This window comes from Silene latifolia, chromosome 9 (genome assembly GCF_048544455.1).
Source record: "Silene latifolia isolate original U9 population chromosome 9, ASM4854445v1, whole genome shotgun sequence".
Taxonomy (NCBI): Eukaryota; Viridiplantae; Streptophyta; class Magnoliopsida; order Caryophyllales; family Caryophyllaceae; genus Silene; species Silene latifolia.
Genome location: NC_133534.1, coordinates 107,464,001 through 107,474,476, shown reverse-complemented (window position 1 = coordinate 107,474,476; position 10,476 = coordinate 107,464,001). Strand labels below are relative to the sequence as shown.

Here is a 10,476-nt window from a genome sequence, read left to right as displayed (position 1 = left end):
CATTAGTCTTCGACTTAATCGCACCAAACACTGCATCTTTCACCACATTACCCGTGAACCTGTTAATACAATATACTAGTAAGGCTAAATAAGAAAACAACATAATATTAAATTTAACCAAAACTCACAAGAAAATTGTTATTACATTGTATTATTATGCAATTTAAATGAACCATACCATATGCCTGAAGGTGATATAAATGTCTTCGGTTGCCCTGACTCTGACGTCTGACGAGTCTCATTCTCATTATTTGCCACTCCTCTAGTTCTTTGATTGTCAAGGTCGCCTCTTCTTCTGCTACTTCCTACCATTGTAACTATAAACAAAAACTTTGAATTTATTTATTAGTGCACTAATTGTTATATAATCAACCAACACAAAGTAGTCTTATAAATAAACTAACACTATTTGTCATTAATCATTGAATAAAAAAAAACAACAATAGGTATAAAAGAGTTTGGTATAAACCAAGCAAATAACAAATTCTTCTTCTTCTTCTTCTTGCACAAATTCGTCATCTACTTCCTCTGTTACATAATCACATTCATCTCTCACTTCATCGTCATCTATTGTAGACAAGATTGGAGTATCAAGAACAACTTCCTCTTGAAAAATAGCTAGGTTATCAGTAGGGGCATCAATGTGGGATCTTGCTTTTGTCTTAAATACTGCCCACCATTGATTCCTATCCTTCTTCGTGCATGGGTAAGAAGTAAAATAAACTTGCTGAACCTGATAAGCTAACACAAATGGGTCGTACTTTGGATACTTCTTCGTGTAATTAACTTCAACAAGTTTATATTGTGGATGTATATTCATACCATTCCCAGAATTATCCATCCAATTGCACTTGAACAATATTGTATGATAAACGTCCACTCTACCGTTGTAACTAAATTCAATAACTTCATCTAAAATGCCTTAGTAATGAGTTTCTTCGGAAGAACTAACACAAACGCCATAGTTCATTGTGTTTTTTTATTTGTCACTACTATAACTTTGAAAGTTGAATCCATTAATTGAGTAACGTTTCCAAGTTTGTATCCGTCTAGAAGGACCCATTGCCAAAGCATACAGATAATAATTGGATTCATTCTTCTTTAGCACCTATTTGAAGAGGGGGCTTATTTTAGTATTATTTATTTCTCTATTAAGATAACAAGAAACGTATTAATTATGTGAGATACAGACTTACGTGTTCTCGAAGCCATCCCGGGAATTCCACTTCAAATTTATTCCAAACGTCATTCGCTTATACATGCAAATGTTGTTTAATGATAAAACTCTCAAATTCCCTAAAAAAAGAAACCCATATGGATTGGAAGTAAGGAAAGTCGTTCGAGAATGATTTAAATTACATTGTTATTTATGAAAAAAAAAATTCACTTACCTTTCATAGTCATTTAACAATTCACAATTATTGAGGATATAGATGTGTGCACGTTGAAGTTCTTTATCCTCTAGAAACCTTTTACAACATTTACCGGGGGTGAAGCCGTCGTGATCTTGAAAAAGTTCGGGTATCGTAGAACCATTAGGATCGATGTGGTTTTTGATACCTAAACCTAAATCTTTTGATTTTGTGTCTATATGCTCTTCAAAATAAAGAGAACAAAAGTTTAAAATCTCTTCCGTAAGATAAGCATTGCATATAGAACCTTCAACTCTCGTTTTATTACCCACTTTTCGTTTCAAGTGGTTAAGGAACCTAGAATGAATATACATTTATAATAAGAATCAGAATTATTTTTTCCAATGGATGCTTAGTTTAAAAAAAATTATTTTTAATTATCTTTCAAAGGGATACATCCAACTATATTGAACAGGACCACCAACTTTTGCCTTATAAGGTAAATGAACCGGTAAATGCTCCATTGAGTTGAAAAATGATGGAGGAATTTTTTTTTCCAACTTGAAAATGATCTCGGCAATAGTACTCTCTAAACGTGTCATATCAGTAGTTATTATAGTTGAAGAGCACAAATATCGAAAAAACAAACTGATTTCAGTTATTGCATTCCACATATTCTTTGGCAATAAATTCTTCATTGCAACCGGTCGTAAGGACTATGGAATCGGTTGGGAAATGTTTCTTCCAACTACTTTTACTTCGGTCGGAAAAGGGCCGTCGGAAAAGGGATGATTTCTAGTAGTGTAAAACCAATTGGTGATAGGAGGAGTAGCCCACTAACTTATAATCAAGCATCTTCACTATTATTCTACTGATATGGGACAATGTTCCTCACACACATATTATAATACCCTGTATTTTATAATTATATAAATAATTTTATATTTTATTTTACGAGTTGTGTATGAGGCGGAATAATATTAATAATACATGGACATATAAAGGGAACTTGAAGATTTCGTCCCTCCGCCTCGGGATCGTAAGATAAGACCGCCTTATACTAGTTTATACCTTAATTAATTTATACCGTTGACCCGACTCAACCCCGACCGCTCTTGACCCGTCATTTAACCGCCGTTGACCACCCATAGCTGGGTTTGACGGAGTATAATAGTTGGAAAAGAATTATTGTGTGACCGTCTTATGACGGATTTTTACCTTGGTTTTTGTGGCCTACTTGGGGATGTCTTCGATAATCCTTGTCGTGGGGAGTGAGGATCTAGTGGTAGTCTCGAGTGGTGGTTTGGGTGACTTTGGTGTCGGAAATCAGGGGTAGAAAAGGAGGTGTACGGACGGTTTGTAGTGTTGTTGTTGTCATGTGTTCTCGTTGTCGGCTGCTATTGTTGTTGTTGTTGTGGTTGTGACTGTTTGGTGGTGGCTACGGGTGTGGTTCAGGCCATGACCACCATGGCTAGGTGGGGCAGCGGTGGTGCGGTGCAGTGGTGGATAGGGCGGTGTTTAGGTGTGGAGTCGTGTCTATGTGTGTGTGTTGTTGTTGAAGGTGTTATTCGTGTCGTGTGTCGGTGGTTGTTAGGTTCAACCTAGGTGGTGGCTGCCAGTACTGGGCAGCGTCATGGTCCGCCGTGGCTAGGTGGTGGTCCATGGTGGTGGGTGGTTCAGAGTTGACTGAGTGGTTGGACCGGGTTTGGGGTAGTTTTGAAACGAGTTTTAGCGAGTATTTGAATCAAGATTCGACTTTAGTTATATTAAATTATATATTATAATTTAATTAGATTAGTTAGTAATTAAATGTATTTAATTATATTATTTTGGGTGACGGTTTTATAGAAGATTATTATTATTTGGTTTGCTTACGGAGTATGCTAAAAGTTAGATTAATCCAACTCAATTTCAATATATATGAGTGAATGGTCATGTGAGTTGTATTTTAATGGTCATTGCATTATAATATGTTGTCCTAAATTCATATGTTACTAGAAATGCATCATAACATGATATTGGTTAAGACAACTTGATGTGTGACACCCCTGGATTTTTATGAAAAGAAAATGCAACCTTTGCAACCGAAAAAGCGATGTTTTAAAAACTTTGATATTGAAAACCGCGGAGTCACTATACAAACCAGAAAGTTGGGTTTTATAAAACTTTTATACAAAATACAATTTATCAAGATGAGCGGGATCCTAATCCCTAAATAAAACTCAATGATAAAAACTATGTACAATTTTAAATAGAATGAGGAAGGTCAAACGTTGTAAGTACAATGCTCGCTAACTCACACGTCTTCACCCCCAAGAAGCAACACTATCACCTGTCATTCATGTAAACATGAACGCCATAGTTAGTGAGGAGTAACTGAAGGTTCTTTCAGCCACATTATATCAAAATGAACATAACAAAGAACTCAAATAAGGCAAGGCATAATAAATACGGGACACAATTCACTTGAACAAATAAGCATGTGATCATTCATGTTAGAATAATAAGATAAAGAAAGATAGAATAGGAAATTGGCATGTCATAGGCATATTTAAATAAGTGAAGTAAAAAAAAAAACATAGATACGGTTAGTTAATCATAAGCACGAATTCCAATGAAATGTGACAGATGCAACAAACCAAAAATCCAATACATTTACTACTCTTAGACTAAATTTTCCCCGGGTAGAACTACGATAATATAACGGTCCTAGAGTAAACCTGGTCAGATTCTCGGAATAATTATTTTCCGATTCGATATACGGCAGAAAAGCCCGTATCCAAGATTCGATGACAGAACAGAAATCTAGTACTCAATCACCAAAACAGCACGAAAGTGGCGGAAAAGACTAAGATAAAACTCACTTGCCAGAGCAGCACAAGTGGGCCAAACCCGTACTTGCCAGAACAGCACAAGTAGGGCGTAAATATAAGTCAAGCAAAAAGGCATAGCATTATGGCATTTTCACAAGAATACGACTCATTACAAGTAGTTACTTAGAATAAATCACTCACACTTGAAATATGATGAAAACATAAAAAGAAGCAACTAACAATCCATAAGTGAAATATACTATATCATTTCATTCATTTATAGCATGAATAAATATTATGTGTCATATATAAATGTTACTTAAGCATAGTATAAACAAAGGATAGGAAATGAGTTAAGTCATGCGAAACACTAGGCAAAAATGTAAACAAACCCTGTAAACAAACCCAAACCGAACCACATTTAAGCTTAAAACCCAAAACCGATGTTTATCATGTGAATGAGACATAATAAAGGGCTCCAATGTTAAACAAGTGTCAACACACCATACACAAGTATTATAACTAAGGTTAATAAGCATACCAATGAAGAAACCAAAACCCCAATTCAAAATAACAATTTTAGAACTCGATTACAACAAGGGTTAACTTCAAATAATCATAACTCAATTTCTATACATGAAAATGAGGTGAAACCAATTGGAGGTGATAGCTTATCCTTCTACACTTCTAAAGGTAGGTCATAAGCCCAAAACATACAAGTAACAAAGGAGTTATGGCCATTTTACGAAAACTAGTCAGGCTGAAACCGCAATAGGCTGCGTCCCACGACACATACAAACTACATGTTTATCCCCAAATCAATCTCATCTTATCATTACAATCCAATTGAATAATAACATGTAATTAACAAGGAATTTCATATGTATACTTGAGAGGGAAATCAATAGTTTTCATATCCAAGCAACCAACTTTACCCAATTGTTTTCAATCTATAGTTTACAAACTAACAATTTCATTGCATAATTAAACACAAAAATTAAGCATGGACAAGATGGTTTACTCACTCATTCATCCATGTAAGTAACCCAATTCATCCATGTAAACACTCATGTAATCAAAAGACTAGAAATTTCTCAAACAACCATAAGATGCTTTCACATACAAACTTATTCAACAATAAACATGTAAAACATATAAAGATTCAAACTTTAACACACATATGAGTATACTACAACATATAAACACACAAAATTGACATAATGTCGAGTAACCTACTACTGTTACCTTATAGCTCTTCAAAGACTCGATTCTGACTCAATACTACTCCGGAATACTAAAGCTTCCACCTAGAAACAAGTTTAAGATAAAATGGGTTATAAAACTCATCTCACAAAAGATGGATTTTCTAAATATTTCGAAAGGTAAGGTTTTTCTTACATAGAAATAAGGAGGAGAAGGAGAGGAGGAGATTGGTACAAAAATCATAGGATTTAGTTGAGAAACGAAGAAATGACATCCGTCTTAAGGTTTGAGTTTTTGAATGTTTAATGGTGGAAATCTCATCTTTTACAAGGGAAGAAGATGAAGAGAAGTTGCTAAAAATGAAAGGGGAAACCCTAAAAGAAGGAGATTTTGTTGTCATAAAGATGGTTCATAGGTTTGTCTTAGCTCAATAATAAAGGCATATGGTTTGTGACTAAATTTTGCACTAAGAAGACCCATATTACGACTTTTAAGGGGTTTTCGGACTCAGATACCAAATCGATTTTTATGAAATTAAAGCACGATTTTGAAAGTATAAAACCAAATAAATTATGTGCTAAATAAAATTGAGTATTATTAAATAGCGATCTTAATAAATTATCCATTAAGTTAAAATCGCGAGTGTTACAATCACTCCACCTTCAAAAAGTTTCGTCTTCAAAACTTGAAAATGGAAATTGAAATGTTATAAAGATAAAGTCGAATTTATTTTTTTGAAATCGACAACCAAAAGATTTACAAGGTTTGATATCATAAAAATTAGGATTCCTTCAAAAAGTTCTCAGAAGAATTTTCCAAAAGCACAAGTTTCTTGTCAAAGAAACGGAAGAGTTCTGGTTGCGCATTCAAGAACGCTAACATCCCAAATCGAAGACAAGGTGTGACACCCTCATTTTTAGAGTAAAATAAACACGTAAAATTTTACAGAAAAACTGACAGGATATGTTTGTAATTGGTTCAACCAGATAAAACCTGTAATTTTAAAAACCTTTCTAAACCAACCACAAACACTTCCAAATGAAGAGTGCCAAAACCTGCAAATACTAACACCCTAATTTACATAACATGCTAAAGTCGCGAGAATAAAGTGATACAAACCAAAGTAAGAGAGGGAGACATATGTCCCTTCAAAATATAAACACAACCAAATGTTTAAAGGTTTACTACAAAATAACCAAACTAAGTCCAAGGTTCTTTTGCTCACTAGCTCGTCTGTGACCCCAACTAATCATCATCAACCTGTCAATCGCATTTTATACAAACACGAAAGCCACAATTCAGTGGGGAGTAACTTCGAGTCCTCCCAGCCACGAAATGTCATATTTAATGTAACATGTAACGTAACATGTAAACCACATCACAAATAATCTAGATATCAAATATTCCAACAAGTGAACTCTAAACTGACCAAATTAAACTATCATATGAAACATATAACAAGCAGTAATCCAAACTTTATCAATTGTAACCGGCTTGCATCTCACCTATTACAATTCATAAAATCACCATACAAGAAAGGACAATATATCAAAGACAGGCATAAGTTCTTAGTACGGTCAATAGTCACTCTGTAACTCGAGTCTATACCACGAGGTAGGGAAGGTAATCGAACCGGTATCATGGCTCAGAGGTTTTATCAAAATATGGCCATGACACAACACAACCCTAGCCTAAAATCTGCGCAGACCTAGACATGCGGATACACACCACCGCACCCAAGACCCACAATTTTTCTAAAACAAAGTGAGTACCCTAAGGAGTCCACCAAAGGGTTGGCTAGTACTTAAGCTGACCACTTACTATCAAAATAAGTAACGAGGTCATGCCCCAACTTGGATATAATCCCACCAAGTCAGGAACACAAAGGCTATTAAGCAGTGAACATATACTCGTCAAAGATTATAAAGGCCTATCTATGACAAACACAACAACCTGCAAGAAGTATTCAATACCAATTCCATTTCCAGCAATATTAACAATATTAAAGGTTTCGGGGAATCTAAGGCCGTTTCTACACCATAAGAACCCATTCAAATCAACCAACAATATATGTGAAATAAAAACATAGTTAATGGCCTAAAACAAGAATAAGGCCAATTACCCATTTTTCACAATAATTCATCCAACCGAATTTTTACCCGCAACCCCATCTGCGGCAGTGCGGGTTCAATCGCGGTGACCAATCACACAATTGACTGACGTCGATTCAGTCAAAGGGACTAAGGCTCAGTTTTCGGCATAATCATCCAATCATTACAATTATCGCTATAAAATTCATTTTGAGCCTATTCATTACAATTTCATTTTATAACCTATCCTAACATGTGCCAACTACCAAATAAGCATAATTTTACCATTAACAATATATTTACTACTAACATAATCCATTTCAAAAGATTACCCATATGTTACTTATACTAAATATAACATTAATGCACCCGAAATGACAAACAACGCATGAAAAACCACGAAACAAGCAACGGGCCGACCGGGCCAACCCCAAGGCGCCGTGGGCCTACCTCGGCCTGCCGGGCCTGCTTTGGCCTAGTGGGCCGCCACCCCAAACCCTCCATTTCTCCATTTTTGTTCAGTTTAACATCGTCCGAAGCATCAATTAGTCATTCCCAATTCATTCCCATACTAATATGTGAACTTAAACTAACAAAAGACATGAATTAGACATGAATTTAACCCATTTTAACATGTGAAATAAACCACTCAAATAACATACACAAAATCACACAAAAAGCAAAGAATGTGACATTAATTCGTCGAGTAACTCGAAATATGTTACCTTAAGCTAGAAAAAGGCAAATAACCCTTGAGAAAACCCTAAAAACAGTAGCTACCCATCATCCTCTACTATATAGGAGTCCCCTATATCATCCTCATAATCTTCACCTATTAAAAACAACAAAAACACAACAATAATCACTAAAACCGAAATTATGCCCCAAAATCATCTTAAATCAACATAATGAAAACTGAAATTAAAACATACTAGGATGTAGATCTTGAAGAGAGGATTCCGAAAATATAAATTTTGCGAAAATCGGACTAGAAACGAAGAAGTTATGATGAAATTACGATTGTAAGATTATTTGATTATTTTTCTTTGTGGATTTCGGTCAAGATGAACAAAACAAGAACAAAAGAAGTCCTAGGAAGAAATGGGAAGGAGGAAGAGGAGGTGTGCCGTGGAAAGGAGGGAAGGAGCGGGGTATGTGGCGGAATTTCATTAGTCGGTTTTAGCTCGTTTCGACGATAATTAGAACCGTTCGTCAAATGCAAATTCCGACAACGCCAAAATTCTTAAACACGAGATTACAAGAAGATTGAGTACTCATATGACCCATTTCCAAAATCGTTTGCCCAATTTTCAAAAGAATCGCCATTTTTCCCGATATGCCCTTATTTCGATATAAAAGGTTTTTACATGGTTTAAACTATTTTTAAACATTTTGAAACTATCAAATTAAATAATTTACTTCAAAATATAATAGAATTACATTTCATTGAATTATTATTACTTCAAATACATTAATTTTAAATTCAACTTGATTAATAAATTATTTTCGCAATATAATAACGGTCCGAAATTACGGGGTGTTACAATCACCCCTCCTTTTAAAAAGTTTCGTCCTCGAAACTTAGAAGGAGAAATTATAGTAAACAACATCTTAATAATATCATCATAAGAAAATATAGGTATCTTTTCAATGAAACGGTGATACTCTTGTTGATCAGGCAGGAACATCCACATTTCATATCAAAGATAAGGTAAAAAGGCAAATCATTTGTAAAATTCGAAAACCAAAATACCTTCAAAACATTAATGAAGAGTTTTCAAGAATGTAAATCTCATTCATGGAATGGAATTGCTCTTGTCGTGCACACAAGAACGCTATCTTTCCAAATCAGAGACAAATTTTAAACAAAAACTATTCGCCGATAAGCGGTAGAACAAGTTATCAAATGTCTCCAATAACTAGTTCTAACATCCGTTCAACGCTAAAATCAAAGTAAGAGAAAGGTAGTCTACTCAAATTTTCTTTTGCAAAAAGCCAAAATAGAAATGAAGGTTTCACTTTTAAACCCAATTGGGGTCAAATCCCTAAAAATGTAACATTAAACCTTGATAAAGAAGTCATAAATGGAACTAAATTAACAGAAATTGGACAAATCTTAACGAAATCTTGGGTCTAGAAATTAAAATTACGATAAATGAGTTTCCATAGTAGAAAACCTCCTTTGGTTTGCACCCAAGATTTAATCCAAAGATACTAATTTTATTAACTAGATAAAACTAGTATTAACTCTTGTATTAATATTACTACAAATATTATTACTACTAATAATATTTGATGTATAATATTTTTTTGTGAATTATTTTGTGATAATCAACTATTTGATCAATGTTTTGATGGGTAAAGGATGAAGGAAAAATGAGGAGCACCACCCTCATCAATGTTCTGCCGTATGTCGAATCGGAAAATATTTATTCCGAGAATCTGGCCAGGTTTAGACTAGGACCGTATTGTTATTGTAGTCCTACCTAGGGAAAATTTAGTCTAAGTGTATTAAATGTATTGGATTTTTGGTTAGTTGCATATGTCATATTTCATTGGAATTCGTGCTTGTGATTAATTAACCGTATATATGTTTTTTCCTTTACTTCACTTATTTAAATATGCCTATGACATGGCCATTTGCTATTCTATCTTTCTTTCTCTTATTATTCTAAAATGAATGATCTCATGCTTATTTGTTCAAGTGAATTGTGTCCCGTATTTATTATGCCTTGCCGTATTTGAGTTTTTTGTTATGTTCATTTTGATATAATGTGGCTAGAAGAACCTTGAGTTACTCCTCACTGACTATGGCATTCATGTTTACATGAATGATAGGTGATAGGGTTGCTTTTTGGGGGTGAAGACGTGTGAGCCAGTGAGCGTTGTACTTGTAGATACCCGTATCCGTCGATATTGGAATTTATAGAGAACCCGACAAACACCCGATGATGATAGGACACATGTATTTATTTAGTTGTCATTGTCATTATTTGGGTTCGTTTTACGATGTAGAAT

The 10,476-nt window shown here is 34.5% G+C and overlaps 1 long non-coding RNA gene across 1 annotated transcript; it reads right to left on the bottom strand.

Annotated features, from left to right (window-relative positions):
* Window positions 1-6,407: 6,407 nt before the first annotated feature.
* Window positions 6,408-8,516, bottom strand: LOC141598234 (uncharacterized). The gene is made up of 3 exons (XR_012523355.1): window positions 8,391-8,516; window positions 8,184-8,290; window positions 6,408-6,628 (listed from the first exon to the last, which is right to left on the bottom strand). It is a non-coding gene; the product is annotated as an uncharacterized LOC141598234 (long non-coding RNA).
* Window positions 8,517-10,476: the final 1,960 nt, after the last annotated feature.